A 12,658-nucleotide genomic window follows, 5' to 3' on the forward strand; every position below is an offset into this window, starting at 1 on the left:
GGGTTACTTGCCTTATTTAGTCAGTTTTCTCTTCATATGGAATTAACATTTTTCAATGTAAAACTACCCCTGAGATTTCCACAGTAGATAGTTGCATAATGAGCAAATACTTTGCAGACTGAGGAACACCCACTACAAATGTTTTATCTTAGACAGTCCTGATTGTAGTCTATAATCTTACAGCAACCCATCTTGCTAGCTGTAAACCCCTATTGCACCATCCCCTTGTAGAACAGAAAATAAGTATCTGTAGTCAGTGACATGCACTTCCCTGCTCTCTCTGCAGCCAGCCTGGTAGATATGGGAATCCTGAGGCAATGTAACAATGTCTCATGTTTACTGACAACCACTTAATTCTTTAATAAAATGATGTGGTGTGTGGGAGGTATAGTTACACAATGTCACTGGAGGCAAGGCTCGCACATACAAGCTGATTCAGTAACCCCCACACACTACACACACCTGACATAATTTGGACCAGACACAATGTATGCTGAGGCTTTTAAATGTAATCTCACTAAACCCCAAAGACCTCCCAGACATTGCACAAACAAAAAGTATCCTTAAGTGCATTCCACAAAATCAACACCCAATATGACACACAGAACCACATCCCAGTGTCTTAGCTTCTAAGGCCATAAGGCACACCACCACACAACCCAATATTTTGGTCATAGGTGATTCCATTATGAAACACACATATGGCCAACTTACCAGGATAAGTAAGGAGAGAGACACAGTCACCTATCAGACTAGGGCCAGGTTCTGTCAGATCATACACCCAATTAGGTCATTGAACCACAAGTCCCAGTATGACTCAGTTATAGTCTATGTGTGCATAAATGTCCTGAGGCATACCTCATAGGATTACATGAAGAGAGACATGATAGAGCTCCCTGACTGTGTCCCAGGCCAGTATGAGCCTAGCACTGAGCAGCATTCTACCTTCTTCAAGGATGATGCCACAATAGGAATGGAAAATAATTGACTTTAACAACTGGCTTAGAGTTTGCTGTCATTCAAAGGCAATACAATATTTGCCAGCCTTTAAGAATATGGTGTACAGACCACATTGCTTTGTCAGGGTGGTCTGCACTGGTGCCCTCTGGGATTTTGAATATTGGCTAAATTCTTGTACACCCCCATACTACCTTTTTTAGCATTGCCAAACTGATAAACCTATAGACATATAGCTAAACCAGCTCAGGAAAGTCTGAAGGTGTTACTACTCAATACCAGAGGTCTAAATAAGAAACAGCATTCCCTGCAAGCTCTCCTCATCCTGGAGATTGTAGACATATTTGCAGTTACTGAGACATGGTTTAAAGCTGAATATGGCACCACTGGAACACAAGGCTACAATGCCTCCTGCACATTTAGACCAACTACCGCACAGGAAAGGAGAAATGGTGGAGGTGTCACTATTTACATGGAAAACAAACACACCTCAAGGCTGGTCCATTGGTATGAAGTCTCTGAGCTTCTTCATGTCCAACTTTCCTTAGAGAAAGTCCCATGTCAAATCCTTGCAAGCTATAGGCCATCCTCTATGACCAAAGAAAACCAGAATACATACTTAAATGTACTGGAGATACTCCCCATTTAACCAAACACCATACTCATGGGCCATCGCTGGTCAGGTCATACCATAAAGCTGTCTTCTTTGAAATTTAGTTAAAAGCATGAACACCAGCCATACCTCTCAGCTGTCCAGATTTTTGCAGAATGCCCAGATGTTTGCCTCTTATTTTTGATCTATTCCTCATAAAGTTTGTGGTTTTCTGGCAAATTATTAAGGATTGAAATAATAATTAAATAATACTAATTAATGACAGATATTTGAGTTTCAGGCTTTGTATCATTCAGAAAATATATAACAATGCAAAATCTGTCATTCCAGAAACTTTATAAGTTTATAGGAGCAGTATTTAAAATCTGTCCCTATTTCTGGGCCTTTGTCCCACCATTATTTCTGACTTCGTCCAAATTTTGTACACTGATAGGTTGACACTACATAATCCTAGAACTTTAGGAATTGTTTTAGGGCAAACTACTTACTAGTAAGCGACACCTTTGCAAAATTTCAAGCACCCCCAAACCCTGAGAACACAGCCGCCTATGTGGAATTGTTGACAGAAACCATGTATAATCATATTAACAGCTGATCAGAGACAAGCTGTACTTGCTCAGATTAAGCACAGGATCAAGTGAAAAAAAAAACAATCAAACACAGATCCCCTGAATCTGGATAAAGTAACCAACGATAAAAGTATAATATACCAAAAAAAGCCAACAACTCGTTGCAATACACACGGCAAAACAACACTTTAATACAAAATAGTAAAAATATAAAACATGTGAGCGCTTTCACAGAGTCCTCTCTGCTTCCTCAGACATACTACAGTAACTGCTGCTCTTGTTTAAATAATGATACAGCTAGGTCATATCCAATCAGTTAACAGCATCTTGATTGAATAAATAAAAGTTAAAGGCATACACTATATACAAACACTATATAAACAATCAATCATATAACTAGTGAACTAAAAATATATGTAAAAAACTGTAAAAACATGCTCTATAAAATTAGATAGTGGTAAAACTGTAAAATATATGTACAAATATTAGAAGATGTGACCAAACATAATAATCAATGTTTCAAAGCCCTGTTCCTAAGAAAAGGTTTCAGTGAAACTTTACTATTTAGTCCAGGTAGTCTGTCAGCCTAAAGCCTAATTATCCATTCTTGTTTTGAGGCTTCGGACTTATTGTTCATGTTCCCACCTCTTTTATCTTGCGTGATATGTAACACTAGGAACTTGAAGGTGTGTGTGAGCTCCCTCCTTTATAACATGCATCGCTAATGCACTTGTCTCTTTTTTTATTTTTAATGTCCCTTACATGTTCTAAGACTCTATCTTTGAGTAGCCGATTAGTTTTGCCTACATAGTAGGCATTTTGTATAGAAACCAAAGTATACAACATTCTTACTATAACAGTCTGTATAAAAGCGTGTATCAATGCTGAACTTTCTAGTCGGGTGTGTATACTGCCCCCCTCCAAATATGAAGGGGCAGGCTGTACACCTTCTACATGGAAAGGTACCTAGCCTATCAGACCTTCCATAGTGGTCTCCATCTAACTTCTTATAGTACAACTGTCTTTTTAATGACATGTTGTTTTTGAAGGTAAATGATGGTGTATCCCCTATAACATCTTCTAGTTCATCCACATTTAACAATATGCCCCAATTATTTTTAATTATATACAAAATCAACAAACTGAGCGACTCAGTAAATAGATTCAAAGCACAAAAAAGGTTATTCAACCCGGTAGAGGCAAAATACACAATCTTCCAGTCCAGTGACCACGAACAACAGCATATAATCCAAGAGAAATAATTATTTATTGAGCTAGCAAACAGTAAGCGCTTTCACCATAGGGCTTTTTCAAAAGTTTGAAAAAGCCCTATGGTGAAAGCGCTTACTGTTTGCTAGCTCAATAAATAATTATTTCTCTTGGATTATATGCTGTTGTTCGTGGTCACTGGACTGGAAGATTGTGTATTTTGCCTCTACCGGGTTGAATAACCTTTTTGTGCTTTTGGATACGTTATTTTACTGAGGTCGTTTCGCTCCAGTTTGTTGATTTTGTATATTAACATTCGTTTGGAACTAGGAGCGTTTATCTCTTCACAAGTGTTATACTACGCTGTTATTACTAATTTTTAATTATATCACAGACTGTATTGATATTACTTGCAAATGTTAATGGAAAATGTAATACATCATTCTCTGCATTCCTGGTTACTGTGGTACTGGTGGCATAGTTACTTTGGTTATCCTTGTTGGTTCTCGTCCTATCATAATAGGGCTTGTACCTCTCTCTTCTCTCATTCCAAGCCACTTTTATTTGTTTGTCTATATCTCTGGCTTTATATCCCCTTTCAATAAATTCATGTTTTAACAGGGTAAGTGCCTGGGACAAACTATCATCATCATTATATAGCCTCATGCATTTAACTATCTGTCCTTTGATCACATTGGTTTTAGTGTAGTTAGGATGCATACTACTACTATGCAGAACATTGTTCTTTCTAATGGATTTACTGTACATGGAGGTATGAACATAATTGAGTGTATCTCTTGTAACTTTTACATCTATAAACTCTATTTCTCTATTTGAGTATTTGTATGTGAAATTCAAAAAGGGTGTAATGGTATTAATGAAATTAAAAATTGCTGCAAATTATCTTCATTATCATGCCACAACAGAAAAATATCATCCACAAAACGCTTGTACCATAGAATAGACTTAGCAAACACGTTGCCTCATTACCTGTCAAAATATTTTCAGTTTCCCATTGTACAAGTGCTAGGTTGGTGTAGCTATTGGCACAAGCAGTGCCCATAGCCACACCAACCTTCTGTATATAAAACTTTTCGCCAAACACAAAGATATTATTTTCTAGGATGATCTCAAGTAAGGTACAAATAAGTCGAATTTTGGTATTTTCTATCCCTTTTCTATTAAGTAGTTCCCTTACATTATCTATGCCCCAAGAATGGGGAATCACTGTGAAAAGGGACTCTACATCAAGAGTAACAAGCCAACAATGGTCATGTATACCCTTTAAATGTGCACTAAGGTCTCTCAAAAAATCTTTAGTGTCCAATAAGACAGTAGTACATTCCTTAAGTATAGGATGCAGGTTTTTCTCAACATATATTGACAGTGGTTCTGTTGCCCACCCCCGACTAGATACTATAGGTCGCATGGGTGGGCTTTCTATGTTTTTATGGACTTTTGGTACACCATACATAACTGGAGTCACTGGGTACTCTATATTGAAATATTCAAAAAGGGGCTCAGAAATCATGCCTGTTATTAACATATCAAACAAAAAAACTTGCAGTCTATCTGTAATGGCTTTAACATGAGTTGCAGAAATCTCACAATAAGTATCAGTGTTACTTAAATGTACTAACATACTTGCAATATATTTGTCTCTATCTAAAATAACAATTCCTCCACCTTTATCTGCTCAGCGTATTTCAACACTTTTAAAGCATTTTAAGTTATTTAATGCTTGCTGTTCACATTTAGATAAATTATAAAAAACATTGGTAGCTTCATTACTAAGCACACTTTGTATTTGCTTTTCACACACATCAGTGAATAAATCAATCCCAGAATTACTGGGAGGAACAAAAGTACTAGGCTTTTTAAAAACATTATATTCATTGGATCCACCTTGAAAAATAGTTTTTAAAGTCAGTGTCCTGCCAAATAGCTTCAGTTCTTTTAGCACATTCACCAAGTCTACTCTCTGGGCAGGAACAAAACTCAAACCTCTGTTCAATAAAGTTTTTTGTGCTTCAGTCAAGGAAATGGAGGAAATATTAAAAATCAAACCTGTTTGCTTCTCTTCAGGAACTTGTTCTGGTCGTCCACACACAAAAAAGTCCCATTTGTATTTTTGGAAGAGCATTCATGAATGCTGGAATCTCTAGCATTGTTTATGTAACTAACACAGGCCAGTGCTGTATTCTTTGGTTTAACAACTGGTATTTCATCACTTCTAGTTGTTTTTGCTGTACTGTAGCCTGAGAAGTGCTGGCACGAACACTAGTTGCAGCATCTGAAGATGATTTACTGGGCTGTAGGTCACTGAAAATGGAGTTTTCAGCATCTATATGCAGTGTGCTTCTAACTGCTGTTTCTCTCTGCTCACTGCTGGTGTAGTCACGCCCACTTCCTAGTTGTTGCCTTGGTGTTTCCTGTATATTCCTCTCTCGGTTCCAGGAGAACACATTGCCCAGTTCAAAATCATGTAAATCTCGATGTATTTTTTTTAGTTTTAGCGCTAGAGAGACGTTTCTCATATTGGCTAATATGTTCATGTAGCTGATCAATCTTGTCAGCTATTATTTCACTAGAAAATGTGTCAAAAATGTCATTCTGCAGTACATTAATTTCTTTAAGCAGCTCATCTTCTTCTGGTTTGAAGTAATCTATAAGAAGCTGCATATACTTAGCACTACATTCTAAGTTAAGACTTTGCCAACGTTTGAGAAGGTCAGGGTATGCATGTCCATAACTGGGCATTGTTAACACTCTAAGACCTCTGGGTGCAATATTAAACTTTAGCGATGCTTCTAAGTGAAAACGTTGCCATTGAAGGCACTTATATCTATATATCTTATTCTCAAGATTTCTAAAGCTTTTCAAAAAATTCTCAGATTGATTATTATCAGTATTAGAGTGAATGTCAGTTTGTCGCAGTATACCTTCAGCCAGTAAAGGATTACCAGCAGGGTTTAGTATAGAATTCAGTCTCTCATTCAGCTTCATGTGGCTATTCCTTCGGTCCTTCGGCCCCACATTTGTGGCTGCCTCGGCATAGGTTGGCAGCTCAGATTCATTTGCCATGTCCAGATAGGGGTAAAAATATGAAACTATCAAACACAGATCCCCTGAATCTGGATAAAGTAACCAACGATAAAAGTATAATATTCCAAAAAAAGCCAACAACTCATTGGAATACACACGGCAAACCAACACTTCAATACAAAATAGTGAAAATATAAAACATGTGAGCGCTTTCACAGAGTCCTCTCTGCTTCCTCAGACATACTACAGTAACTGCTGCTCTTGTTTAAATAATGATACATCTAGATCATATCCAATCAGTTAACAGCATCTTGACTGAATATATAAAAGTTAAAGGCATACGCTATATACAAACACTATATAAACAATCAATCATATATATAGCGAACTAAGAATATATGTAAAAAACTTTTCTTAGGAACAGGGCTTTGAAACATTGATTATTATGTTTGGTCACATCTTCTAATATTTGTACATATATTTTACAGTTTTACCACTATCTAATTTTATAGAGCATGTTTTTACAGTTTTTTACATATATTTTTAGTTCATTATTTATATGATTGATTGTTTATATAGTGTCTGTATATAGTGTATGCCTTTAACTTTTATTTATTCAATCAAGATGCTGTTAACTGAACTGAACTAAATTCCAAGTAGATGTGATAAAAAATCTAAAAGGGAATCCATCCTTGACCGGGTCCTAACTAACAACCCCACATTGTACCCCCATGCAGGCAGTCTCCCAGACACCTTAAGTGACCACAACATAATATACCTTATACGTAGTAGAACAAGCATATGCAAAACCACTAACTATTCACTAGAAACACAAAAAAATTCTCTCCTGAGGTCCTCAATACTTTACTCTGTAACTGTGACTGGACACCCCTAAAAACCCTCTCACTTGACCAGGCTGTTGCATATTTCATCAAAACATTTCTCCAACATCTAGACACTGTTGCTCCATTGCGCAAAATCAGGGTTAGAACCTCTACAAACCCCTGGCTCAGTAAAGAAACCAAACAAATCCTCAAGTCCAGAGACACTGCCTGGCTTTACTATCAAAAAAACAAAGAAACACAAAGCCTAACTAAGTACCAAGAACTGTGCAACCGTGCAAAAAATGCATTAGGCTGGACAAAAAGTCCTACTAGACGACATTACAAACTAAATACCAACACAACCCCCAAAAATTTTGGAAAAATGTAAACCAGTTACTAAAACCCACCCAAAAGGCTACCCCCAAATCAACCACCCCTGACACTAAAGTTCCCATCGAAACACAATGTGAACTCAATTCTATCCTTAGTATCACAGGACAGTTCCTTCCTCACTATCCCCCCCAACACAAGTAACACTAATACAAGTTTTACTCTCAAAACAGTTTCCACCACTTCAATCAAAAGCATGCTCTCCAAACTAAACACCTCATCAACAGCAGCCGACCTACTCCCCAGCTATTTCTTGAATCTCACAGAGATGCTATTGCTATCCCAATCTCCACTCTCATAAACAGATCAATTGTTGAAAACTATGTGCCCAAACTCTGGAAAATATCCTATGTTACAGCCATACATAAAGGCCTCCACTGAACTTAATAACTTCAGACCCATTGCTTTACTCTCCCCTCTGGCCAGAATCCTAGAAAAATGCATTCATACCCAGGTGCTAAAATATCTCCTAGACAGCAACATCTTGTCACCTACTCAGCATGGTTTTAGACCTGCCCATAGTACCACTACAGCCCTCCTCTGCTTCACAGACACAGTAAACCGTCTCAAAAATGAAGTCCTGCAGGTGTCAACTCTTGTTTTGGATATGTCCAAAGCATTTGACTCAGTCTCGCACCAAATCCTGCTAAACAAACTAAAACAATATCACCTATCAAATTCCACTCTTACCTGGTTCCAAAGCTACTTAACTGACAGGTACCAAGCTGTGAAATGGGAAAAATTCTGTCTCTCCTCAGCTGCCCATAACTATAGGAGTCCCACATGGTTCTATCTTAGGACCACTACTATTCTCAATCTTCACAAATGACTTCCATACCTCCACACAGCATGCATCTATCATTCAGTATGCAGATGACACTACCTTAATCTGTGCTGCACAAAACATTCCTACCCTCCTGCAAACAACTCAACTAGCATTCTCTGACGTTGACAACTACCTTACAAATGCCCAACTTATCCTCAATCCAAAGAAAACTCAGCTTATGATTATAACCAGTTCTAACAAAAACACTGATAACAGTCAGTTCACTATCTACTCCACAAATGCTTCTCCAATCACTCCAGTGGCACAGGCTAAGCTATTGGGAATAACATTAGACTCCCACCTAAAATTTGATAGTCATCTCAACTTAACTATTAAAAACGTACATGCCAAACTGGGATCACTCTAATGTATCAAACCATTTCTTACTAACAACACAAGATTAGCCATTGCTGGCTCCCATCTTTTATCCACCCTACTCTTTGCATTTCCCATTCTGACTAATCTCAACAAAACTGAACTAAGCAAAATGGAAGCCTGCTATAACAGAATTGCCCGCTTTGCTGCAAATTGCTCATATAGAACTCATCACTGCACTGCTTTGAGACAGCTCCACTGGCTTGAACTACCCAACCTCCTAGGCTACAATCAGCTCTGCCTCTGTCATTCAATCTATTACCTCCTCAATAAGTGTCCTGCCCTCAAAAACCTAGTACAACATCACTCAGCCAAAAGGCCTCTTAGATCATCAAGCAAACTACTACTAGAAGTCACCAACAGCTACAATAGCTTTGGAGATGCACTATATAGAAGTTCAGTGGTGAAAAAATGGAACTCTGTCCCCACTAGCATTCAAAACACATTGTCCAAAGCCTCCTTTAAAGACCTCATCAGGCAACATCTCAAGCAAAGTTGGCAGTGCCATGATTGCTCCCCAGTCTAGTGAAAGTGGATAAGGTACACAAACTAAACCTAGAGTACTTGATAATAGTTTTCAATCTTACAAACACTGGCTAATCTACAATCTATGTACTTTACCTGTGTACTATTTATGTATTCTACCTATGTTCGAAATTTCAGCTGTACACCACAAATCTATTAATTACCTTTATTTTTAAATTAATATTTTGTTGTTTGTTCTCTCCACTGTAACTGTTGATGTCCTGCATACCACTGTAAAAACATGTCTTTTGTAATTTGTGTGTATACTGATCATGTCTAAATAACTAAATGTATCTGTAATTTTTTATGTGGAGCTTTTCTGCCCAGGCCTCAGCTGAAAAAGGGCCTTTTCGGCTCAGTCAGACACCCCCGGTTAACAAATGTAAAATAAATAATAATAAATACTACAAATCACAATGTCATCCGCAAACATCATAGTCCACAGGGATTCCTGTCTGATCTCATCTGTCAACCTGTCCATCACCATTGTAAATAAGAAAGGGCTCAGAACTGATCCTTGATATAATCCCATCTCCACCTTGAATGCATCCATCACTCCTACTGCAGACCTCACCACTGTCACACTGCCCTCTTACATATCCTGTACCACTCTTACATACTTCTCTGCCACTCCCAACATCCTCATACAATACCACAACTCCTCCCTAGGCACCCTGTCATATGTTTTCTCAAAGTCCACAAAGACATAATACAACTCCTTCTGACCTTTTCTATACTTTTCCATCAACACCCTCAGAGCAAACATTGCATCTGTATTGCTCTTTCTTGCCATGAAACTGTACTGCTGCTCACTATTCATTATCTCCCTTCTTAACTTAGCTTCCACTACTCTTTCCCATAACTTCATGGTATGGCTGATCTGTTTTATCCCTTTGTAGTTACTACAGCTCTGTGCATCACCCTTATTCTTAAAAATTGGTACCAATACATTTCTTCTCCACTCCTCAGACATTTATTTTATTTATTTTTATTTTACATTTGTTGACCGGGCTAGTCTAGCTGGATACATGTCCATTTTCAGTAGAGGCCCGGGGAGAAAAGCTCCACAGATAAGAGAATACAGGATACATTTACAAGTGGTATAGAGTAGCATAACATACATATCACAGGAAAAGACATTGGTATAACATATTTGTAAAATAACAATCAGAGTATTATATGGATAAGACTAAGGTTGAGATCTCTGGGATAGGGTGTATACTACAGCGGCTAGTCTGGTTTAGTACATGGGCATGACCAATGAGACTTAAGAAATATTTTGATGTGATTTTTGAATTGATTAATCAAGGTCATTAGTCTTAGGCTATTGGGTAGGGAGTTCCATAGCTTTCCAATGGAATTGGCATCACCTCCAGAGTTATTAGCTTTAATGGTAAGTACCTGAACACTATTAGCTGACCTGAGTGATTTTAGGTTTAGGACCACTCTCTCCTCTCACTTTGCAAGATTCCTTTAAACAATCTGGTTAAAAAATAAACACTGCAATCTCACCTAAACTCCTCCACGCTTCCATAGATATGCCATCTGAACCAACAGCCTTTCCATTCTTCATCCTCTTCATAGCTGTCTTTATTTCCTCCATGCTAATCCATTGCACTTCCTGATTCACTATCCCTACATCATCCAACCTTCTCTCTCTCATTCTCTTCATTCATCAGCCCCTCAAAGTACACTTTCCATCTGCTCAACACACTCTCCTCGCTTTTGAGTACATTTCCCTTGTTATTCTGTATCACCCTTACCTGCTGCACATCTTTCCCTGCTCGTTCCATCTATCTAGCCAATTGGTGCAGGCCCTTTTCTCCCTCCTAAGTGTCCAACCTTTCATACAACTCACAATACACCTTATCTTTGGCCTTTGCCACCTCTGTCTTCATCATCCACCTAATTTCCTTGTACTCCTGTCTACTTTGTTTAGCTCTCTGACAATCATACTTTTTTGCCAACCTCTTACTCTGTGTACTCTCCTGTACTTCCTCATTGCACTACCAGGTATCCCTGTCCTCCTTCCTCTGTCCAGATGTCACACCAAACACCTCTCTACCTGTCTCTCTTACCACATCTGCTGTGGCAACCCAGCTATCTGGCAGCTTTTCACTGCCACCCAGTGCCTGTCTTGACTATTCCCTGAACTCCACCTTACAGTTATCCTTTTTCAGCTTCCACCATTTGATCCTTGGCACTGCCCTCACTCTCCTACTCCTCTTCTTCTTGGTCGCCAACATCATCCTACAGATCACCATCCTATGCTGCCTAACTACGCTTTCCCCATCACCACTTTGTAGCCTTCAATCTCCTTCAGACTATCCCTCCTGCATAAGATATAATCCACCTGTTTGCATATTCCTCCACTCTTGTATGTCACCCTATGCTCCTCCCTCTTCTTAAAATATGTATTCACCACAGTCATGTCCATCCTTTCCACAAAATCCACTACCATCTGACCTTCTGTATTCCTCTCCTCAACACCATACCTACCCATCACTTCCTCATCCCCTGTGTTCCCTTCACCAGTATGCCCATTGAAATCCACTCCAGTCACCACTCTCTCACCCTTGGCTATACTTTCTGCCACTTCATCCAACTCGCTCCAAAATTTTTCTTTCTCATCCATCACACATTCAACATGTGGAGCGTATGCACTAACAACATTCATCATCACACCATCAATTTGCAGATTCATAAACGTCACTCTAGCCAACACTTTTCACCTCCAAAACACTCTTGACAAACTGTTCCTTCAAGATAACCCCTACCAAATTTCTCTTCCCAGTCATACCATGGTAGAACAATTTGAACCCACCTCCGATGCACCTGGGCTTACTCCCTTTCAATCTGGTTTTTGCATGCACAATATGTCGACCTTCCTTCTCTCCATCATGTCATCTAGCTCACTGTCTTTACCAGTCAAGCTGACAACATTCAAAGTTCCTACTCTCACTTCCACACTCCTAACTTTATTTATTTATTTGTTTTACATTTGTTGACCGGGTTAGTCTAACTGGATATATGTCCATTTTCAGTAGAGGCCTGGGGAGAAAAGCTCCAAGCATCAGCAGTGACAAAGAATACAATATATAGTAATAGTCAAATGAACTACAGTACATTGTTTAAATTGAGGGTAAGATAAACTTGTACAGAGTAGGTTTAAGCTAAAATCAAATAGAGAGCAAACATTTGAGAGATAGCAATAAAAATAAAAATAAATGATTTTTATTTTTGAGTACTATGAAGGAACATCATCTTTCCTCCTTTTCTCCTGCATTCGGGCATGCTTTCCCCCTCTTCTTCTCCTTCTCCTTCG

The sequence above is a fragment of the Protopterus annectens genome, chromosome 2.part0 (genome assembly GCF_019279795.1).
Source record: "Protopterus annectens isolate FY-2018-M chromosome 2.part0, PAN1.0, whole genome shotgun sequence".
NCBI classification, from domain to species: domain Eukaryota; kingdom Metazoa; phylum Chordata; order Ceratodontiformes; family Protopteridae; genus Protopterus; species Protopterus annectens.